Source organism: Meleagris gallopavo, chromosome Z, assembly GCF_905368555.1.
Source record: "Meleagris gallopavo chromosome Z, MGAL_WU_HG_1.1, whole genome shotgun sequence".
Lineage (NCBI taxonomy): Eukaryota > Metazoa > Chordata > Aves > Galliformes > Phasianidae > Meleagris > Meleagris gallopavo.
Window position 1 is genome coordinate 51,951,920 of NC_139435.1, and position 25,298 is coordinate 51,977,217.

Below are 25,298 nucleotides of genomic sequence, written 5' to 3' on the forward strand. Positions count from 1 at the left end.
AGCAGGGACAAATATTCCCCTGGCTGTCACAAAATGCTTCTTAGCAGATCATCATTCCACCTCAGTGGGGCCTGAACCCTGAGGGTGCATCTCACCAAGCCACCACCAGCATCTTGCCTGTTCCTTCAGGCAGTGAGAAGCCTCTGCACAACCTGGTGGAAAGGGAATGTATGAGAGAGGCCTTGCAGATGATTGTTCATCTTTAAAATTTCTGGTGTTTGAGAGGAGTTACTTGCTTCTGTGGGAGCCTTCTGGAGTTGCTGCTTCCATCCTGAGACGTGGTCAATTTTGCTCGTTGCTTTTGCTGTGAGATGTGTTGAAATAGTTTCCTGTTCCCCTGAGCAGCATGCAAAAGTCTGACATAATGCTTTATGAAAGTTGAAAACTAAATGAAAACTGGTTTGTACTAGTGATACTCAGGCTTGGCAGCTTAGCATGGTACTGGTGGTGTGGCTGCCTGCATGACCACTCAGTATCTGCTTCAAATTCTTTACCTTTTTATTAACAGTTTCCCATAGTCTGTTAGCAGCTTCCTATTAAGGCATGCGGTCAGGCTGTTGTCAGCTGTGAGACTGGTTTTCTCTGAAGTTTGCAAGTTTGTTCTGACAGCTGTATTTGATTAATGGCAGCCCAATGTCACTGAACACAGCAGGGCCAGAAAAGGCAACATGCTCCTTTGGCTCACAGTTGACTGGTGAACCAGAAAAAGCTGCAGTGAATGTGATATTCCCTTTTATATAGGGCTTGTGATCAAACTGTTTCAGTGCATATTAACTTAACGCTGCAGGTTTCAAATCAGAGGAGAGATGAAAACAAGAGCACAACCTTCTTGGCTTGCACAGCCAGCACACTGGAGACAAGTGAACTGGGATATTATGCACGATCAACAAGCAGAACTAGGTCCTATGTAATTTATAATTAGGACATTTTACTGTAGGACTTCTGAGATAAAATAAATACAATTATAGAATATATTTAGCCATTTTTTTCAGAAACAAAAGGGCTGCTCCAAAAGTAATGCCTCCTATTTTATGGTGTTGGCCCATGATGTCAGAGGCAGATGTTGGTGGTACGGCAGTAGAGGTTGGACCTTTGCACTAGTACCCCGTTACATGTTGTTGCTGTCTGACAGATGGCAGCAGAAGGGCAATCTGACAGAACAGCATCTGACATGGAAGTGCAGATGAAGAAAAGGTGTGAAATTGAATTCCTCCATGCAGAAACAATGGCACCCACTGACATTCATCAACACAACAGTGAACATTTATGGAGACCAAACAGTGTGAGCACGGTGAGGAGGTGGATGGTGCATTTCAGCAGTGGTGACAATGGGTCACCTTTGCTGAAGCAGACTGTTACGAGTACAGCGTGCAGGCTTTGTTCATTGCTGGAAAAATGCACAGCTAAGGGTACTGACTGCGTTGAAAAGTTGTATTTTATAGCTGAGAAATTCCTGTGTCAAATAGTGTTACTGTGCTCTTTCTATCTGTTGTAATTTCCATGGAAATAAATAGAGACATTATGTTTGGAGAGACGTATGTATATGTGTTTAAGAAACAAAATTATCATAGGATCATGGGATCAGAGGCCAATAATGTAATTCAGGCTAGGAGCGAGCTTTGGAGATCTCTGTCCAAACTTCCCGCTTGCAGCAGAACAAGTTGCAAGGTAAGATACAGTGTCTTGGGCTTGTCTGTCTGCAATGTATAACCCTTTGAGAGAGGAGGTAGCCTGCACAATCCCCCAGCAAAACCTGTGCCAATTCTTCCCTTTTTTTGTGAAAAGTGAAAAGATTTCCTTATAGATCTGTGAAAAGGTTTCCTTATAGCCACTCTTAAACTTTCTTGTCCTTCCCTCTACTGCCATGCCCAACTCAGCTACTCCAAAACATCATCCTAGGCATCACTGGCTGCTGTGATGTGCTCATAGACCCAGCCCTTCTGCCATCTGAACCAGCTCTAGTCCATCAACTGCCATTCATAGGTCAGGTTCTGCAGCCCCATCTCTCCCAGTGGTTTTCTGCCCAACTTGCTCCAGTTTGTTTTTCGTGTACTGTAGGGCATGGAAAAGGACACTATCTCAGTATAGTCTAATAAAGGCAGAACAGAGTGGGAGTTCCATCCCTTTAGCTCTGGACGTGGCTGGCCTTTGGTACTGGTCAGAGCACACTGTTCAAGATTAGCTTGTTGTCCACCCCTATCCCGCAGGTCTTTCACACCAGAACTGCTGCCCAGTCTGGCATGTCAGTGCAAGGGGTTATTTACTCCCAGGGCAGCAATTTTCATCTGTTCTTGTTGAATTTTATGAGGTTCCTGCTAGCTCATTCTTCCAGCTTGTTTAATTCTTTTTTATGCAGCAGCTCTGCCCTAGAGCATATTGACTGCTGCTCCTCAGCTTGGTGTCACTTAATGAAGATTTACAGTAATCTATTTCATTTTAAAACTGTTCTTTTTATTTTTGCTTTTCAAAACATGTCTGGGCAAAACGATCCTTGCAGGGAACTTAACTTGTCTGTTAAGACAAGACTCTTAGGGCTACTGAGAAGCTAAGAAAATTAAGCTGTCCTTGCTGTAAGAGGATTCTAACAACACTGAATGAAGTTTATAACTTAAGAAGTGTATTAGCTTTCTGGAATTGAGCTTTAATTCACAAAAGCACAGTCACTGCTTTGGATTCAACTTCCATAGTTCCTTAAGTTTAAAATAAATCTTTGTGCTTTAATAAGATGAACATACAAATATCCTCTGTGTTTGGAAGGTTTCACATTGAGAACTGGAATAATAGACTTGTATATTTAAAAAAATAAAGACTTTGCATTTCTTGGCCTATGAATTGGTGAGGGATGGGAGGCAGGGTGTATTTTCTCATAACTGCATTTTTCTTTTAATTTTGGAGATCTCACTGTAACTTAATGTGATTAACTGTTTATAGCTCCTGTAATGGTGGTGCAGGTTTGTAGATGTCCTCAGATACTGAATACTGAACACTGCTAAATAGCAGGGAAGGAAGAACATTTATATACCAAGTTCTCTTTCATTTCTTACACCAATTTGTATAATTTTCTTCATTCATTGGCAGGTAAAGAGAAAGCTTTAGGCAAATCTAGGAGATGTTACACCACAGAGAGGGAGGGAATGACTTTTGAGACAAACAAAAATCCCAGTTAAACCATTCAGAGTTCACAAATTTCTTCCAGGGTTCAGTTACACTGGTATCTACCTATGCTGCTGGCAGTGTAACTAATAAAAGAATTTTTAAAATACTGTCTGAGCCCCTCAAAAGAACAGGTATTTCTGGTTACAGAAGTATGCAGAGTTGGTCAGACTAGTTTAGGTGTTACATCTAATTTAGGAAAAGAGCAAATAAGAATTTCTTTCTCTTGCTCCCCCTAAATTATCTTCTTTCCTAATTTTATTTTTCCCCCAGTAAACTGTTTTTAACTTCCTAAATGTTTTAGAGTAAAATATTTCAAAGTAAGAAAGGACAAAGTACAACCTAATAAAAATCTGTCTTGCTAAGCATAGTTTCCATTATTCATTCATTGTTAGCTGAATATTGGCTGCATTTTGACTGAGGACCGAACAAGTAAACCATTTTGGAAATAATTTTAGTAGCCGTAGAAAAGTGTTCTAGCCTTTGAGTTATGCCTTTGAGATGCATAATAAAATTTTTAATCACTCTATGAAGATGCCCCATCAGGAATCCCAAATGTCACACTCAGTGTAATGTCAGGACCCAAAAACAAAAGCAGTCAAGTCAAGATCCTTGTACATGCACATTCCCTCTAATGGAATTTTTTTTTTTTCCAAGTAAAAGTCTTTTTTATTGCGATGTGTTGCTTACATCACATTAAATAAAAAGCTCTTACTGCCTGTTAACTTTTCATTTTAGCTCCTTCACAGTTCTCTTTCTTTCTAAATGTTCCTCAGCCATAGTGGCATTTTCTTTATTTTTAATGCTATCTCTTATGAGTGAAAATATCTAAAGTGTTTTCACTATAGAAAACATTTTTAGCAATGCATTTTTCACAGTGACCATGGCAAATTTACAGAATGTCCTCAAGAGTGCTGTATCTCATATATTAGATCTATTTGAACTGTATTAATTTACCCATCTGGAAACAAGGCCACTTCTTGCCTTGGGTGTTAACACATCTTTTCTGACATTCATACTGAGCCAAAAGGTACCAGCATTCAAGAATATTAATGTTGCTGGCAGTCATAAGAAGTGTCAGTGTTATAAATCTTTATCACATGTCGTATTTCACACATCTGGTTTTCCATATTACATAAACATGCATGCTCTACGTGATCTGTTGTAAGCATTTATTATTTTTTTTAAGTCATAAAATATTTTATCTTATTCAGAGTATTAAAACCTAATAGTATTTTTCTGTCTTCTGCTATAATTCCAGCTTTGGAATCTAACACTGAATTCTTCTCACTTTACTTGAGGCATATGAACAACTGCTGTCTAGTTTAAAATCAAAATCTATCTCTGTTTATAATGAATGAATAGAGTTCATTAACCCTTGAAGTGGAATCAACTGAACAGAGCTCTTGCTGCATCTATATCTTTCCAATGGCCAGAGATAGAGCATTAAGAGAAATGGTAAACTCTATAATCTACCTTTAAAGCAGCAAAAGTTAGGTGAGATTATATTAACTTCTCAATGGGTTAATCTAGAAAAATGTTAGTCAGATTTTCTGTTTTCTTAAAATTTCTAAACATAGTCTTTTTTTGGGGGGGGTTGTTGATGGGAAAGACAACTAGATGAAGTTATACTTGCTTGCTAAAACTCGGCTGCTTGGTAAAGCCAGATATCTACTACAGTTTTTGGTCATTCCTTTTTGATCAGAGGTCTTTATTGCTTGTGGACACTTAAGATTTCAATGTTGTTGGTTTTCAGCACTGTAAGACATGTATATGTAAAGCCTGCTATCCTGGCTTCCTTTTGTCTCATTCTGAACTCTTAAATTCCAATTATAACTCTATTAACGTATTTCAGTTGCTACTGTGGAACACGCGTAGCCTTTAGGTTAGGTAAAAGTTGACTGGATACAGTGAAGTGATGTTTACTTCTTCCAGCTGTTACGAGAATGGACTGGTATTTTTATGATTCTGTCTTTACTTCAGCCTTTGTCCTTGGAATGATCTATGACTGCTTATCAACCATGCCCTGAGGTCTAAGGCAGACCTCAAGCTACCTTTCCAGAAATCTGGTAATTGCTGTGAAAATGTGCTGACACTGCTATCACAGAAACTGATATCTAATTTTCCCCCAAACTCTCCCATGAACTTCTCCATGTACTGTTTCCCAAGCAGATATACCTCATGTGCTTACTTGGTGGTCACCACACACTTCCACCCCAATTTACCAGTAGATATCTAGCTTCATATTTAAGTTTACCATTTTTCACTCCTTACCTGGCAGTCAGTTTCTCTGCATGTGCTTCTTTTTGGTGTTGAATAAAACAGAATGCATGTTTTAGCTTCAGTAAGATAGTGATGAATCTTTTAATGTCTAAAGGAGGATTGCATCAAATCTGGATTCAGCAGTAGCCTGATAATCTCCCTTTAGGCTTTAATCTCCCACAGAGACACTTTAAACTGTACAGTGTTGTATCAGAGCAGCAGGAACTGGTAACAGGATCAAGCAAACCAACTGGCTGTGCACAGAGGTGATAAAAAAGGCCGTGGATGACAATGAGAGATAGGTGCCACTGGCAGTCCTGCATTTTTATGACAGCCCAGTTAATGCGGACACCTTCAAAAGCTGTTGCATGTCTCCAGTCAAAAGAGATTCATTTGCCTTTGCTTGTAACCCAGGCATCTCTTCCATAGCCAGTACCAAAAAGGCCAAGCAGATACAGCTCTATAATAACAGCCGTTTGGCAGAGGCACAATCAGATAATTGCTGCCTAAAAGTTCAGCAGCTGTCAGTTGTTTAGGGAAGAACAGATCCCTATGGTAAGCATTTAACAGAACATGGTCACACCAGATTTTCAGAGTCTAGACTCAGCCTGTCAAAATACAGCCTGAGGGTCAGCTAAAGCCTTTTGTTTGATTTTCTCCAGCCTGCTCCCTTCCATCAAGAAGAGGAGGAAAATAACTATTAATTCAGGTAGCATGATTTCCTATGTCTATGGCTTTTGTCATCCCTAATACTGAGAAGCAAGGCTCCATGGTTTGTGTGATTCCCAGCTAAACTGGCCTGGTTCTGAGGAATTTGCATTTCACATGAATTCGGACACTCTTGTGTTTTGAAGGCAGAGAAATTCTGTTCTTGAGCATTTGTTTCTTTAATCTCTTGATTTGGCAGGCAGGCTAGTCCATCACCTTCACAAATGCGTGGAATAATACAGTGATACACAGTTTCAGAAATCCTGAAGCTGCTTGTTCTACTGATCACAGCCAAAGATAGGGCAAAGTGTATATGAAGCAAGTATACATTCGTAACATAACTGCAACCCTGGACAAGTGAAGAGCCACTGATCTTATACACCAGCGCTTCATTAAGGCCTTTGACATGGTTCTAGACAACGTCCTTCTCTCAAAATTGGAACAATATGGATTTGATGGGTGGACTGTTTGATGGATAAGGATCTGGTTGTGAGATTGTGCCTAGAGGGTGGTGGTCAGTGACTCAATGTCTGGATGGAGATTGGTGACAAGTGGTGTCCCTCGGGGGTCAATGCTGGGACCAGTGCTCTTTAACCTCTTCATAAATGGCACTGACAATGAGTTTGAGTGCACTCTCAGCAAGTACATAGATGACACCAAGCTGTGAGTGCAGCTGACACGCCTGAAGGATGGGATACCACAGGCTTAAGCAGTGGCCCCAGGAGAAACTCACAAGGTTCAACAAAGACAAATGCAAGGTCTTGCACCTGAGTCAAGGCAATCCCCACTATCAATACAAGCTGGGGGATGAAAGGACTGAGCACAGCCCTGCCAAAAAGAACTTCAGGGTACTGGTTGGTGGGAAACTGGACGTAAGCCAGCAATGCGCCCTCGCAGCCCAGAAGGCCAATCATATCCTGGGCTGCCTCCAAAGAAGCATGGCTGGCAGTGTCAGCGAGGTGATCCTGCCCCTCTGTTCTGCACTGGTGAGACCTGGAGTCCTGTGTCCAGCTGTGGAGTCCTCAGTACAGGAGAGATGTAGACCTGTGGGAGTGCATCCAGAGGAGGGCCACAAGAATGATGCAAGGGATGGAACATCTCTCCTATGAGGACAGGCTGAGAGAGCTGGGACTGTTCAGCACGGAGAAGAGAAGGCTCTGGGAAGACCTGATAGCAACCTTTCAGTATATAAAAGGGGGACTAAGAAAGAATGAGACAGACTGTTTAGCAGGGTCTGTTGTGATATGTCAAGGGAAAATTTTTTAAACTAAAGGAGTGGTTATAAGAAAACGGTCCTTTACAGCGAGGGTGGTGAGGCACAGAAACAAGTTGCCCAAAGAGGTGGTAGATCCCCAATCCCTGGAGACACTCAAGGTCAGACACGACGGAGCTCTGAGCTAACAGTTCTAGTTGTAGATGACCCTGTTCATTGCAGGGAATTGGACCAAATTATCTTTAAAGGTTTCTTTCAATTCTAAGGATTCTATGGTTCTATGGTCTTATGTTTCATGATAGCAAGATACTGATACTAATGTGTGGTTCCTCTGCTGCATGATGAACTGTTACAGTCTAACTGCCAGCAATGTTACCTATGTTTTGTTTCCAATGAAGATAAAGTCTGTGTATTTCTTCGAAAAGTTTCAGATGGTAGATACTATCAACTGTTTGTTCAATCCTGAAAATCCACTGGAAAAGTGAGAGACAATAGCAGACTATATTATTTATTGAAAGCACAAGTGTTATCTACATGCACCGTTCACATTACCTAGAGCATGAGATTTAAATCTAAGCAAAGCCATCAGTTATGTAATTAGTTAGCAAAGGCAAACATCCTGCCTGGAAAAACAAGAACAAAAGCTGATTTGTTATATCTTTGCCATTCTCTTTAAGCCTGTATGCTGCTCTAAATACAGAGCTGCTGTACCAGTGTTTGTGTTCCTTCCTTGCTAACAAAGCTGATGTCCTGCTGCAGAACAATTCTCTTCTAGTGACATCAAATACAAATGGCCTTAGAAGTAACACATTTGTTTGAAGAAAGTCCCAGTTACTAAAATTAGCTGCACAACTGCATTTGCCGTGAGAGATTACTGTGTCAGTGATGCCATACTGATCCCCAGGAGACTTACATAATAGGTTTTTCTATCACTAATAATTCTGATTTTGTGATTCTCTGATCATGTGCACATAACACAAAACTTAAGCCTGCGTTCAGGCAGAAGTAACTGGATAGAGAGATGGAAAATTCCAATTACTTACATTAGCTTTATAAGTACATTTATAATGAGAGATTATTTGCCAGTGATGCTGTGCTGGTCCCCATGGGACTTACCTAATAGGTTTCTCTGTCACTAATAATTAGGATTTTGTGACTCTGTGATCAGCTGGGTATGACATAAAACTTAAGCACATGTTCAGGCAGAGGTAGCTACAGAGAAAGAATTTTCACTTCAGGCTCTACAGAAATAATAGTGCTTATGCACTTTCACGTATAAACACTGCTGCTAAGACTACCTTACTTCAAACAAACTTATCCTCATTAGATTCAGTGCTCCATTTAAACATTAAAACACAATAGGCAGTGCATTTTTGGGCAATCATTGCATGCATCAAATGATGTTTAACCACCCATCAACTACAATAATCCCCTAGAAATGCACCAGATGAAATACTGAACTGACTTTATAGACCTGAACTCACAAAGAAATAGAAGGAAAACAGTCTAAGTGGGCACTGACCTAAATAGGGTACCATCACAGACAAGCAGACAAAATTTTATTTATACAAAGTGTTCCAGAGATATTACATAATTTTATGTCCCAGGTATTCTCAGTAATCTCCATAGGCAGAACTAGTTATGCAGGATAGGCACATGGCACAAAAATCTTGCTTTATTTCTTTAGCTGGTCCGTACTTGCACAGATTCCATAATCTTGGAAAGTTCTCCATTAAAGAGCTGTGGTTGCTGATGTCTGGAAGAGAGTTTTGTTGAAATGCGGAGATAAATTTGTCATTTGTGTAGTTACCTTCTTTTTAATAAAAACTAAAATTATGGAATGAATTCATATCAGCAGAAGTGAAGAGGGGAGTGATTCTACTTAATTGTTGTTGTGTACTTGACCTTGAACTTTATTATTGTTTGTACTAACACAGAGAAAGGAATCAACATGATTCAGAGGAAAATCAGTTGAAAAATATTGTTTCAGGTACTTCTCAAGTTACAACTGAATGCTCAGTTTTCTTTTTGTGTGCTCGTATTTGTGTATTTTAGGAATAACACGCAGCATTCTCAAGGATATAATCTTATGTTGAAAAAGACAGAATAGGCAAGCAGAAGTAGATAAACATGGGTACAATTACAGTATTAGTAAGATATGTGTACATGAGCATATTGAATACATTAAATGCATTATACAGATTTACATATATAGTTATTAGTTCATTGTAACGGCTATTTTGTACCAGGGCCTTGGTTAAGTCTTCAGGAGTCTCTGGCACAGAGATAGGTAGGCTCAAATTCATGATGAAATCAGTTGTAAAGGAGATTCCGTTGTTACTTTTCTTAGCATTAATGGTGTTTGCTTGACTGTGCTTATAGACCAAACAGAAATTAATCTTGTTGTATGAATGTTCTCAGGCTCTTGAAGCAACAGAATTTCTTAAAACCAAAACTGTCCTCTCAGAAGCACTTAGAGGCAGAGCTGGAGACAAACTAGACAATGCGAACTATAGTATTTAGTCATTCTGAAAGAAGATAAGAATCTTGGAAAGAACTCAGTCCTCTTATTCTTTTTATTCTCTTGCCTCAAAAAGTAATGGATCATTAGTGACATATGTTAAAAAATGTTGTGATTGTCTCAGCAGTCTCACATCATTTAACATCACCTAAAGTGAGCAGACTGCAAATAAATCAATACCAGTTATTGATCAGTCAGTACCAGCTGTCTACAATAATATAGTATATTTCAGTTACAATCTCACGTGCACAATTGGCAGTTTAATGAGTATAAAACCACATATGGTTTTCAGGACTAAGACTTGCTTTATTCCAGGCTTCCTTCTTCCTCATACACTATACGCCTGAGGAGATATTCCCTTTGTTTTTCTCCTCATCTGCCTATCAAGATTAGGGATCCAACTACTTTTCTCAACAAATTGCTTTAAAGAGAGAACTATCCTATGAGACAATGCTGCATTTTGTACTAGATACAAATCCAAATTATGTAGAGAAATGATATTGCTGTAGAGGTAGTGCCAAGGAGGGGAATTGTGCTGTAGTGGTGAGAATTGGAGAATGGCAAAATACAAAATTTGAAAAAGCTGTTTTCAGAATAGTATAACACACAAAATCCTCACTCTCCACACTTGAACATGAATCGGTCAACCAGATTTTACCAATCAGTGCCATCAGAGATCTTGCTCTTAACAGCTGTTTGGAAGACTAATACTTAAATACATAAGTATTAGTAGTCCAGAAAATAATTAGAAGCATTTAAATAGTAACAAAACAAGTACTTACTAGAGGTATGAGACTCAGATTGCCTGTTTCTAAGCGAACTATCCTACTCTAGTTGCTTAGTTTTTATATGATGACCTTTAAACCCATATAATTTAGCAGTGCAAAAACTACGTGATCTCTCCGGGCAAGAAGGGCACTTAAAAGCACAGAAAAAAGAAAAGCAAAGTACTCAGGTTTACTGTAACTAAGGTTTGAGTTAAGAGGAAAAGCAGAGAGGTTTCATGCCCCACAGATACAGTCAAATACTACTTATTCTTCCCATTCGTTCTGTGCTCAGTAGGAAAAAGGGGACACTTGCTTAAAATCCTTGAGAGCTTTTCTCTCACCAATTCTACTCCCCCAGATTTTGATTAGGTAACTACAGAGCTGCACTTTCCAGTGGCACCTTGGTCCATTTTTAATCCCCACATGAGTCTCTTTAGAAAGCCCAACAGAACAACAGATACAACTCTGGGATTGGTAGGTCATTTCTGATCTGAATTACATTAATAAAACTGAGATCAGAATTTGGGACTGTGTAATAGTACTGTCTCTACAGTGATGTAAAACTCATTTGAAGAGAATCGAGCTCATTGATTTAAACAGAGCTTCTCATCAGAATAAAGCCTTCAGGATTGACCCTGGGAATCTTGTGACACAATGTTCCAGGAAGCAGCCTTTGTTTGCACACACTGTGGCTCTTATTTATTAATATGTGAGGCCAACAATGCCTATTGTCTCTTTTCATATTAGAATGTTGTCACATGAGCAGTTCAAGTGACACCAAGGATTGCAAGGCGAAGACAAGTGGCTCTCTCTGGCTCCAGCTAGCAATGCTGTATATATTAACACATTAATACTCAACAAAATCCTTTCAGATTAAATCTCCCACTGATTATTTTGTTTAATTAAAAACCTCTCAAACATGTGTGCATAAGAAAAAATTTCCCCACCTAAATAAAGGAATGATTTAGTATGAAAATTTAGACATAATATCTACATTAAAACAACAACAAACAACAACAGCAGAAAACACCAACAAATGATGAGTAGCTAAAATCAAGTTGCAGGTTACTTACTATAATGAAATTTCAAAAGTGCCTGCATTGTTTTTGTGCAACTTTGAAATCCACAGTGCAGAACTATAAATTTTGTATGGACTTTTGTCCTGTTGTTTGTATTCTCTCTCTCTCTCTTTTTTTTTTTTTTTTTTTTTTTTTTTTTGTCCTTGTGTTCCTAGTAGGATTTAGTCTTGCAAAATAAACAGTCTATAAAATATTTAACCTTATTTACGTGAACCCTATTATGTACACTTTCATCAGAGACTTTTCACTCTATAAAACTAGAACAATCCTTTCTTTATTGCCATACAATTGCTGCTTTCTCCCCATATTTTAAATGAATCAGGTTTGCATAACTGCATCTATTATTCCACTCAAGAGAAGAGATGAGGATTCTAGTAAATGGTATCAGGCTAAATTGAAATTAATACAGCTAAGCCTTCAGCAGTTATAGAGCAAGGAACAACTCGGCTCCTATACATTCCTTAGTGGAACAAACAAAGAATAACAAAAAGACACAATGAAATCCAGAGCACTTATATGTGAATTGTATTTGAAATTATATCTGAGCCATTGTCATGTAGTTCTGAGGAAGTGTTCTATCTTCGGAAAACTTAGGAGTAAGTACATAGAATATATGTGCAGAAATGACAAAGTGCATTCCTTTTTTCAAAAATATATTATACACATAAACTTCAACTGCTATGCACTTTTCAGAAGCAAATTTTAATACAGGTTACACATCAAAATCTTTTATTATTCCTGATACTTGATAGGCTAAACCATATTATGTTATACTAACAGCTAGTTTCAAAAATTATCCTGGATTTAAGAAATGTAATGGAACAGCTATGCCCAGACTTATGATGACATTGAGATTTTTGAAATCTCTTACCATTTGAAGTGTCCCTGTATTTTTGGCAGAGCTGTATCATGCTGCCTAAACATCTGATGTCACCAATCTGTTTGAATCTAAAGCTCAGTATGCAAGAAAGACAGGACAGAATTGGAAATGGATGATCTCTTTTTCAATTAATATTTCTTTTGTACGAACTAGAAAAAAATTAACTACATTCTGAAAAGGAGTCCATGAACAGGAATTTTTATCTTTCTAGGCAACATGGACAGTAGGATTGAGTGCACTCTCAGCAAGTTTGCAGATGACGCCAAGCTGAGTGGTGCAGTGACACGCTAGAGGGAAGGCATGCCATTCAGAGGGACCTGGACAGGCTTGAAAAGTGGGTCTTCACCAACCTCATGAAGTTCAGCAAGGGCAAGTGCAAAGTCCTGCTCCTGGGTTTATGGCAATCCCAAGTACAAATACAAGCTGGGCTGAGAATGGCTTGAGAGCAGCCCTAAGGAGAAGAATTTGGGGTGTTGGTTGATGAAAAACTCAACATGAACTGGCAGAGTGTGCTTACAGCCCAGAAGACCAGCTGTATCCTGGGTTGTAACAAGAGAAGCATGGCTAGCAGGTCAAGGATTGTGATTCTCCCCCTCTGCTCTTGTGAGATCTGTAGTACTGTATGCAGTTTTGGGGCCCACAACACAAAAAGAAGGAGTTGTTGGAGCAGGTTCAGAGGAGTGCCATGAAAATGATTAGAGGGCTGGAGCATCTCCCCTGTGCGGACAGGCTGAATGCTAGGGCTCTTCAGCCTAGAGCTTCGGTGGGACTTCATAGCAGCCTTCTAGTACCTGAAGGAGGCCTACAGGAAAGCTGGCGAGGAACTTTTCATGAGGGCATGTAGCAACAGGACCAGGGGAAATGGCTTTAAACTGGAAGAGAGTAGATTTAGACTAGAAATTAGGAAGAAATTATTTACTGTGAGGGTGGTGACACTCTGACACTCTGGTTTGCCCAGAGAGGCTGTAGACTGCATGGGGCTTTGACCAACTTGATCTAGAGAGAGATGAGGCTGCCTATAGCAGGGGGTTGGAACTAGATGATCTTAAAGGTCCTTTCCAACCCAAACTATTGTATGATTATACGAATACTTGCTCTGTAAGAATAAGACCTTGTTTCATACAAACATATTTTTGAGTGGGCTGAGGTACCCACCTACTCTTGTGAGCTGAGTGCTCTTATCAGTATTTCCCAGCAGTGAATTTAAACAACCTTCTCTTCAGCTTACTGACATCTGTGAACCCCACACTAAGTGCAGACTCTCTCCTGTGTCTAACAAGTATGTCGTTTAGGAGAGGTAATTTCTTTAGGCACAGGATTCCCAAATGTTGAACGTGTCAATACTCAGAAAGTTTTGGATGCTTCTACCTCCCACTGACTTTAAAGGATGTAAGAAACCTATTACTGGATTGGATTGGATTCTTAACCATTTAGAAATCCTTACAATCCTGGCTGTACATTCCTTCCTTACTTAAGGTACTTCTGAACATTGTATTTCTAGCTGTGCTGTATGAATTTGGTAATACTGTATAACATATGAATCCAGAAAAGATTCCACAAATGCCAAAGGCATTTAGCATTTACTTGTCTTTAAAAGCTTAGAACAATGCTCTCCCTTTCTCCTTTATGACCTGACACTCTGTAGAAACAGAGAAAGGGAGGGCACCGAGCCAGGAAATAGCTTATCTAAGTACTCTGAGTCTTTCATAAATCAACAGCGTTACAACCGGAGAATGAGGCCAACAGAAAAATAATGCCAGCATTGCTAAATTGCACCCACTGTACATCCTCCTTCATAGGGGAGTCTATTGTTACTGCATAACAAAAATTGCAACTTAGGAGAAACAGAAATTAGAATTACAGCTTTTTCAGATGTTCTGAAATCTACATCTCTCTAGATGAAAGGTAGTCTCTATAGCTTCACTCTATAGCTTCACTTGATATACACAGAACTGGTTTCTAAGTCTGCCCGTGATGCTGCTGAAGTGAGCAGAAGAATTATCTCCCTTCTCAGGAATTCTCATCAGTCCATGAATGTTTTTCATACACTAAATATGTGCCAACTTACTCTTTAGAAGTTGCTGCTCTCACTGATCATGTACAGAAGTGAAATGAAATTGCAGAGATTTCTGTTGTGTTGGCAACTGCCATATTTTACAACAGTTATGCAACAGACACAAGGCTCTTTTAGATTCTCACCATGTGCTGCTGAAGTCTTTGTGAATTCTGCCACTGACTGAATGCGCTCTGGATCCAGTCTTTACTGCTAAAATTGTTCTGCAGTGATAGACAAGATAGCTGGCAAGGAAGAACAGTGGCACCCAGTGGCGATTTGCATTTTCCTTTCAAAAATATGTTCTCCTGTAAGACTTATTCCCTAGCTCTTTGAGTAGATATTTCCATAAGATATGTAAACTAGTTTACACAAATACAGACATCTGTGCACCCATTATATGACTACACATGTATACACACACATGCTAAAATCCATGAAGAGAAAGGTGGATCCTATGACTACATTGCAATTATAATGTTAATTTAAAAGAAAGTAAACAATCAGATGAACTTCCTTTTAGGAAAAAAAAATCCTTTATTTTGGGTGTTCAGAGTGACTTTACTTGATAAGTGAATAATGCCACTTCTGTAGCCGTTATAATAACTGTCCTAAAAATGCTAATACGTAGGTTGCTCCAAAAGTAATGCCTCCTATTTGTTTCCATGGAAACTACCACAGATACAAAGTGCACTGTTTGACAGAGCAAATTCTCAGCTACAAAACAAACAAACAAACAAACAAAAAAACAAACATTTTTCAACGTAGTCATCACCATTAGCTATTCATTTTCATCAGGGATGAACAGGAGCCTGCATGACAGGCTCATGCTTGTAAAAATCTGCACCAGAGGAGGTGATCCACTGTCACTGTTACAACTACTGAAACAAACCACTGTGTGCCTCACTGTGCTCACATCCACTGTTTGGTCATCATAAGCATTCACTAAGTGTCAGTGATTATCAATGAGTGCCATTTTTGTCAGCATAGAGGAATTCAGTGACGCCCCTTTGATTCATATGTACTTCCGTGTCAGATGTCATTTTGTCAGACTGCCCTTCTCCTGGAGTCTGTCACACAGGTCACACAGCAACATGTAGCAGATTATGAGTAGCAAGGTTCGTGGGCTAGCATCACAAAATAAGAGGTATAACTTTCAGAACAGCCCTTGTAATACAAGTTGAATATTTAAGTGCAGGCAGTTGCCTGCACTATCCTTTACCTTTTATTTACTTCTTTAAATACATGGCACAAGTATTTTAATTTATTCTAAAAGAAGTTGTGCCTCCATTTCCATGTTTCTTCTTTCTAAACTTTGCAAATTTGCTAAGAGTTGTTTAAAACAATAGTTATGGTTCCTTGTTACTGTGCAAATTTTGTTTCAGTAAAATCCTCTTTGGGATAGATCCTTACTTCGGTTATTCATTATTCATCCAGACATACAGATATTTGACAATCACTTAAAAAATTATGGAGAGTGTTCTCAGTCTCAGCAACTTTATCTAAGTTATACTTCTCTTGAATGTTTCCTAGCTTCTTACGGCTGTTACGCAGTGTGCTGCAGGAGATCCTGTGTTCTCAGCACCTGTGGCCATCACATTAACTCAGCAACTATACTGTTATCTTAAAGGAAATTAGACTTTTTCTGATGCTAAAACAAATTGATAACAGAAAACTTCTAAATTCTGTTGAATATAGGGACTGCACGCAAAGCACTTCTTTGTAAAGGTCCATAGGCATTGCTGATGCACAAACAGATGTTATTAAAAAGAATTAAGTGAATGTGCCAAAAATATTACAGAAGAAATTGTAGCAATTTATCTATGGATAGTTCAGAATTAATGCCTCAGAACACTCTCAGACTCTTCTCTAACATATGGGTATACTATAAAACTGCTATGTAGACCTGAATACTTCTGAAGCCTAAGGCAGAGCTGTCATTCTTGAACATGCATTGCTGGGCGGGATAAGAGTGAGGCATAAGGTCTGAAAAGGAGTTCCTGGATTGATGGAAAGACAGAAAGTTAGGAAAACTTGGTTAAGTGAGCAGCAAGCTCTGAACAAAATGATCATGGAACAAATCCAAATACTTCCTTTATGTTAATGGTGTCCTCATGGTTGCAGCTTTTTGTTGAAAAAGAAAAAAAGGTTGATAAACTGGAGAAGATTCTATTAGTGTGTACAAGTTTGAGCAAATGACTACTCTAAGGTAAACAGAGGGAAGAGTACTCAACTCCACCAATACATTGCAGCCTTCCTGCAGAGAGATTAGGAAAAACACCAGCTTTTGAGTAAGAAGAGCTATGTCACATATTTGCAATCAGTTGTATAAGATCTATCCCTTACTTATACAGTACTGTAAATACACACGATGTCTGTTGCCCTGCTGTAAAGAATACCAACTGTGAGTTAATTGTGCTGACAGCTTGTAAGAAAGCAGTGCTGTTGACCCCAATTACTAAAATCTGATTAAGAAGCAAACAAAATGGAATTCACTCACAGTCTAAAATTTGTAATCTCCTGTCAGTGTGAATTAATTGATACCAGCAGTTCTGGCTAGGGCTGCTGTGAAACACTTATGTCCAACCCAGCAACTCTCTTTGTGGAAATTAACACAAAAAATGTTGGCAGTTCAGTAAATCAAGGTTTCTTATCTCTCAGTAACACACTGCTCTCAAAAGCAAGATGATCACCAAGCACTGTTTTGACAAAAAAAAAAAAAAAAAAAATGGCAAGCCTGAGGAATACATGATATGCTCCTATTTTCTACTTTTGAAAAGAGGATCTTGGAAACAAGCTCCTTGAGAACTTCCCCTAACTTAGAAGAGTTTAATGGAAAGATGAGATATTCTTCTAGTTCTCCTAGGCAATCTGATGTCCAATTGTGCATTTGGAAGTCTTGCTATGCTCAGGCAGATTTCCAGCTTCCAGAAAGGCCAGGAGCTGCTATTCTTCATTGCCCAAGGGATACTTGTCACATGCAGCTTTAGGCAATTCCCCTCCATCTGCTAAATGCAAACAAATGGGCACTACTAGCAAGGTCTCGAAGTGAAGGGCATCAGTGCTAGAGAGAATTGATTTCCAAGCCAAGACATGTATCAAAACTATGGACAGAAAGATTAATCTGCACAAATATAGATTTAAAGGACCTTGGGTATCAGGTTGTTAAATGCCACTATTGGAAGTTTCTTTCTACAGTGAAATGAAAGATTCAGATACTAGTGTGTTGTTTTTTGTTTTTGTTTTTGTTTTTTTGTATATATGCAAAATCCCCCATAGATATAAATATATCTGTGAGATCGTGTCTTTTTCCCTGAAAAAAAATAGGATATACAATGAATTTCTGAAGGTCAGTATGTAAGCAACAATTTTTTTTAAAATAGTTACAGCATTAAATATTAACTTATGATATGGAAACATGCTTTCATTTTCTAGTTTTGATATTATATTAACTTTTTTAAAAAAATAATATTTAAATAATATTTGTTTTTCTTAAATCTCCAGTGTTATACAGTCAAAAATAACTCAGTATTGTACAGCAGACATTTGAGATGAAATTTTCATAGCTTGCTATGAGATAGGAATGAATGATACCAATCAATTTTGTTTGTCTTTAAAATTAAGGCAGATTGAAAGACTGATGTTTTCACAGCTAAATGTTGGTGTTTATATGAATAAATTGTCTCAGATTTTTAGGCATATGTATTGATAAAATCAGATAATAAACTTTTCAAAGATTAATTTCATCAATTAAATAGCACTGCATCCACACTGGTTATTGGTTGCAAACATTTAGAGTACACAGGCCCTGAGTTATCCAGAGCTCTCATCAAACACAGTCAGAAAATACCAGATATACACTGCTAAAAGAGCTGAACAGAATTAATACTCCAAATGTGGCAAGTCAACAAATTTGTATTTGGAAAGACACATGTAAGTCAAATCAAAATCAAGGAAAGCATTAAGATAGACTGAGAGCACTCCTTAATAGACCCTTCATTACTAAGTGTTTCATAGGCTGTGTGGACAGCACAGCTGAACGTTCAATAAAATGAAGAAGTCTTCATAGTGCTTTTAAGAAAGCACAACAAGAAGAGGTAGCCTCTCTATAAGGCTATCAGTTTTATAATACAATTTAATAGCTGTGTTTCATCCAAAGGATGAGTAAAATGAAATATGGAAGCCTCCTGGATAGACAAATCTGCAGCAGATTTAAAGTCAGCAGTGCTTTAATCTGCAGTAAAAAATAAGGCAAAGCCTGAAAGCTCCAGAGCATAGTACTGATAAAAATGCTAGAATAAGCTACGTAGACTAATCTGCATTAGCAGAAAGATCAAATAGATCTTTCACTGATTGTCAGCAGAGGGTGATTACTGAGAGAATTTGATTAAACTTTAAATCCATCGTTATTTAAGTTTTTCCAAGTTCTGCATTATGTTGTTTGTGTTTCTTGATATCGTTTCATAACACAGAGGAGCAAAGGCTGAAATATAGAAAAGAAAGGGCAATCTGTGAACAACTCCCCTTCTTACAGTGAGTAATTGCCAAATAAAAACTAAATATCATGATCTTATTTAAATCTTCTGACTTGAAAAACAATCTGCATTACAAAAATCACAAAGTAATAATGAGAAGGGTATTACTTACAGTAATTATTAGAGCTAAAATTGCAGATCTGTGTTTCTTGGTATGTAGTCTAATATTTCATTTTGGGCATGAGAAGAATCTGGTGAAAAATATGTTTGCATTTTATTGTGTCAAGATCACAGAGAAATCCTCTCATAAGTAGAGAAGTTGTAAAAATTTCATAATTATTCCCTAATTATGGTGATGAAAAGAATCTTTTAAGAGGAAAACGACAACGGATAAACAAATCAATTTTTAAGAAACAAGTCCATTCCAGATCTCTACTTTTCTTCATATCTCTGATTGGAACACTAAAGTATCTTTGTAAGATTTTTAGTCTTGTTCTTTAAGGCTGCTAAGCCCAGTAGAAACAGGAATGCTACTGATGTCAGTAATTTGGCCAAAGGAGACAAGAAGATGGAATGTACTTTCACAACAAAGATGTTTGATTTATCTGGAATCAGCTGAGGTGGAAGGAATTTGGCTGTGTTTAAAGGACATGCACAGAAGCTGTACGAAACCATATACAGAGTGGAATGTGTTTAGCCCCTTTGCATGATTATGATAAAAATCAGATGATTCATTCAAGTATTGATTTAGATTGTTGGGTATAATATAATCCCAGCACAGTTATCATTATAATTTTACTTCAGAGAGAGCTGAGACTGTTAGTTGTGTGGGTACACACACTTCAGTATTATGAAAGTGGAAGCAAGGTGGAGGAGAGCTATTAATTAATTAAGTGGGGACAAATAGGAGGAAAAAGAATTCTGCTTTTGTAAGACATGACAGCTCATATTTGGAAAAATGATGACCTGTGAAAAGAAGAATTGAAAGAACCAGAAATGAAGAACCAGAATGGTTGTCTCTATGTTTTGACAGAGAGTGCTTTCAATGGGAAGGAGAACCCTCATTCCAAGCAGAAATTTACGTGCCCCAAATTTTCTCCACCAACCCTCATAACTTCCTCAACACATGAAGTATAATTGAATTGTATCATTCCTCATTCTTCTTTTTTTCTGGATTTCTCTATTTCCTGTCGTTCCAACAGCTCCCAGAAAAAGAACTTGCACACATTACTATTTGTCTGTTAATTAAATATAATGAACTGTGCATTAGGGGCTGTCTTGCCAGATGCATGTCCTTAAACAGAAGAATCCAAAGTTTGAGAGAATATTCTTAAAGTTCTTGATGCTGATAATTTAGATTATTAATGCTATCCAACTTAATGTTACATAACAGTCCAGTAAAATAACGAGTGCTGTATAGTTCAGAATAATTCATTATTGCCAGTATTTCTATTAGACTTCAGATATATCTTGAAGACACAAAATTCATTTGATAAATTGTGTCTGTTAAACAACAATTATTTTCATAGCGCCAAATAGAAAAATTCTATATTTAGAGACAAGGGATATACACTGCTGCTATATCATGCTGAGCTATACCCTCAGTAGAAGAGCAGAACAGAAATGTAGATTAAAGATGCTTGCACTAATGGCATATGTATTTTTCAGACAAGCAACCAGATAATAAAGTATGCAAATAGAGAACTTTTTCTGTCTTACTAATTCTGTTAACACTAGAGTTATTTTCCTAGTGGTAATGGTAAAGATTCATACCACAAAGCCTAGCAGGCTGGCATAGGCTTAATGTGCGTATAGAAAAGGATCATTTGAAATTTGTATTCTTCTGTAAAATCAGTCATCTTAGGGGTAGTTAGCTAGGAATCTGAAGTTTACTGAAGAGTCATTCTGGGAAAAAATGAAGTTTCACTACTGCCATTTCAACACACCTTCCTGCAAAATCAACTCTGATATTCAGTGATTTTTAAGCCCCAAAACAAGCAGTCAGGAGGATCTGGAAATCCCAATTCTGTGCTCCTCACTGTATGTTAAAGCTCCCCTGCTATGTGGTGCAGAAGGCTGGCTAAACACAACATAGATGGTAACACTTTGATAATGCCTGGATTTTCACAGCCTTGCATTTGGACCAGTGTATTTCACAAGAGACAGAGTTCTGGGTTTTGCATGAGAGCAGCCAATAAAGTGCTTGCAGACGTGAATGTGGGTGTTCAGAGTGTATCAGACAGTATTCATATTATCCAGATAAATATAGTCTGTAGGGCAGCCAAGTCCTTAACTGTGATGGATAATGGAGAGGTAGTATATTCTCTTCATTGTTCTCTAGGTCCCTGGCTATTGGTGTCATAGACAAATTTGTGTTCTGTATCTCCTTTCTTTTGTCTTGATGGGGATAACTTGGTTCCTTCAAAAAGGCATTTTCCACATATTTTCTGACACTATCAATCACTCTTTCTTCTCCTCAGTGTAAAACTCACTACACAGTGTCTGAAACTGGGCATTCTACTTAGTCAAGTTTATTGTCAGAACAAAGCAGAATAATCCTTCACATTTTCCACACAGAAATACCATTAATATTTAGGGAATAGATATATATTTTTTAAAAATAACACTTGCATTTTTATTCATATGTTTTGTAATTCATTACAACATACCGAATCTTTCTTACAGCATTCCTACATGGCCAGTTATTTTTTGTTTATATAATGCGCTTCCTAAGTAGAATATTGCTTGTTATGTACTGTGCAGATTACCTTTCATGCATGTCGCCTACTGCTTGAGTACTGTTTTACAATCAGATATATTTATGTCTTACCATAAATTCATGAAGTTTTATCTCCATAGTTAATTAGGAAAATGTCACGTAGAACTACTAAAAATATTGCCGAGATCAAAGGAATGCTCTCCTATGATCTTTGCTAGATATGTTGCCTAAGAAAATAATTGAACATGATGATTTCTTTGACAAATAGGCACTAATTTTCTTTTCTGCCTTTTTTTTCCCTCAAAGTATTATTGGAGAACTAAACTGATAGAACTGAAAACCCCAGGACAGTTCCTCTGTTGTTAAAACATACTTTGCCCATCGTATGTGCACTGGAACCTCTCTGACCCTCTTGAGTTTTCTCCAAGTGTCTGGAATGGCTCATCTTGTCCTTCAAATTTCCTGTAGTGCGTCTTACCAATATAATATTTTCCTGTTCGTTTTTCTCATTCTGCTCATTTCTTTCTGTCTGCCTTGAAAATAATACAAACACCTTCCCTTTTTTAGCCTACTTTTTAGAGATGTCATACATTTTTACTCTTTCGTTGGATGCATTTTAATCTGACAAATTTGAATGATGTATTAAATTATATGTAATAGCTGATCAACTACATTATCATAAATATTATGGCAGTCACCAGTATTTAAAAGCTGAAATGTAAAAAAATCGCTGCAGGTGAACAGTGCCCAACTACTATCCCACATCTAGACTGGCAGAATCTGTTTCCGGTTCCTTATTGGCACTTTCATTTTCTGAAGGTCAGTCGGAAATTCACAGCCAGTCAGGACCAGGACCCATAAATATTTCGGAGGTATTAATCCCTGCTGCTGTCTTTCACAGTCATATTATTTATCCATCCCTCTCATCCATCTCATCATGTAACTGTAATCACATGCGGGCATCTGGTAACATAATCTGCACACAAGTACATCAAGAACTTTGTCCAGAGGAGCATATGACAAGTTCACATTTTATCATGTGTTTCTGAATGCCTGTGTTTTTGTCCAGTGATGAGCACAGGGACCTAATTTTCAGATTGTATCCTTTTCTTTTAAGTATGTCACAACAAAAGTTTCCCAAAGAAGACAAAAACAAAAATTTCTGTGTTTATTCAGCTGATGGAATTCCAAATAGGTTCTTCATTAAACCCCTTTTCCTCTGCTACTTTTCCTAAACAAATAAGAGTTTTTCTGGAAGTAAAAAATCAGGTCAGTTCTTTCTAAACTAGTGTTCCTGGCAAACTAAACTGTAAATGAGTTGCTAATGAACTTTTGGAGAATTCAGGTTATACTTACTTACTTCTACACTTAGCATTTTTTTTTTTTTTTTCATATTTGCATGTCAGTTATACACCTCACTCCTTACGGCATCCAGTGGGCTTAAAGTTAGCATTGTTTCCTGGAAACAATGACCCTTGGTATCTTTTAAAAATCATATGACCAGATTATCTTTGATAATTAAGATAAACTAGGTAGAAGTCAATTTTACCATATCTGGAAATACAGGAATAATATCATTAATTAGATTTAAAAGTTCATTTCTAGTACATGGAGACTGTGTTTGGATATTCCTTTATATTAGAAATCATCCATTCCTCCTGCGTGAGCCAAAGGGTCAACATAAAAAAATCTTTTAAATGTCTGTCTGCATACCCCTACATTCAGAACTGATAATAAAGCAGGTAAAAGTTGATGAATAAGAGATGGAGTAATTCCCTGCATTCACCTTTTTTGGAAGTCTCATTCTACAGTCCCACCAGTTTTATGTGTTAACATTTAAACTGAACAAGTGTCTAGATACAGGCTGATATATAGCAGGTCTACACACGGAATGACATTACTACCACCTGGAACAAAACAGAGTATGCACCCTTCCCCACCACATCCTCCACCCCATGACTCTGTAGCCTGGAGGATCTGCTGTCATGGGATGCATCTGAGCATGATGGAACAGTGATACCCTTCTGAAAACCCACGTTATGTGTAGTGTGCGTGTATTTAATACATCACTTTGCATAGCCTTAAGCACGATGCTAGTTACTTTCAACATGCCTCACGTTTTGCCTGCAGTAGCAAGTTTCCGAATCTTTTTGTCACAGAATTTTGGAACCACACAGAAAAATCTTCATTCTCTACTGCTGTATTAAAAAGCCGCCATTCAGACTGAATGGCGTATAGAATTACTTTGTAGTGGAACTGATTCAAAAGCAGTAAATTTTTGTTGTTGTTGTTTGTTTGTTTGTTTGTTTTCCCCTGATACAGCTTGCTGGACAGTAGGAGACACCTGACAATTGTTTAAAAACAGAAGGCGAAGAGACATTTAGATGAAAGCCAAGGCTTATTATGCTCTTTCATTTCTTTGAACTCTCTGTAAGGCGCAATTTCACAGAAGGAGATCCTACCACCAAGAAGCTGTTTTTTATATTATGAGAAGGAGAACATGGGGGGTATGAGGAGTAGAAATAGGAAAATGGTGGCCTTCAAAACATACTGCATATAGCAAAACATAAACTACATCACTGGTCTAAAAGATGCGGCATAATCAAACTGAAAGATGTAGGACATTGCACCCTAAGGAAAATCAAGAGTAAGAATTTCAGCTGATGTCAATCAGTTCTGTTCTCTGGAGGTCAACAGAGTTACATCAGCTCCGCAGCAGCAATGGGCTAGCTCTAAAACTTTAATGACATATCACAAGCCATATTTCCCATAACCTCCAGTGGCCTGGTTGTCACGAAGCTGTCCAATTTGACCTTTTCCCATGACAACAATTCATTTGTACAGATTGTTTACAAAGCAGGACGTTACTTTATTTCAAACAGAAACATGGAGAATGCGAGCAGTGTCTCTACTCAGAGGAGAGTGTTTGCTTTCAAAATCTGAGAAAGCAGAGAAGATGCACCAGAAAGCATTTCATTAATAACAACTCCAGGCTGTGTTCTTCAGGAGTCCTGAATGTCATATATTGAACGTAAATCCTGTTATTTTTGTGTCGTTCATACTAACTACCTCAGCATGATCACAGGCCTTGACTTATCCACATCAGAGAAGGGCATACTGGCATTTAACGACAAAGGTACAACATAGATTTAAGTGCAGGAACTTGTCTTTAGCAGTTGAGTACCAGTTCCATTGCTTAAATATCTGCATTCACCAAAATGCAGCGAGACACTTAGTTTCTCCTTTCCTTGAGCTCCTGCTGTTCAGAGAGAATTCAGTTTGATATGCCATGCAAATTAAATGTACTTGAGCAGATTTTTGGCTGACATATATACAGTTTGTATAGACTTGCAATATCTTTTACTGTTCTCTGAAATTTCACTTTTACAAAATGAGGACTACCTTCCAGATGTTCCTGAAATAGTCAACTGAATATTCAAGAGGAAAATTCAAGACTTTTCCACATTT

The 25,298-nt window shown here is 38.0% G+C and overlaps 1 long non-coding RNA gene across 1 annotated transcript in view; it reads right to left on the minus strand.

The window, feature by feature from the left end:
• Window positions 1–7,833: 7,833 nt before the first annotated feature.
• LOC146542276 (uncharacterized) overlaps window positions 7,834–25,298 on the minus strand; it is a 47,040-nt gene continuing 29,575 nt past the window's right edge. The window contains exon 3 of the long non-coding RNA XR_014880520.1: window positions 7,834–9,092. This is a non-coding gene — a long non-coding RNA (uncharacterized LOC146542276). The remainder of the gene's footprint in view (window positions 9,093–25,298) is intronic.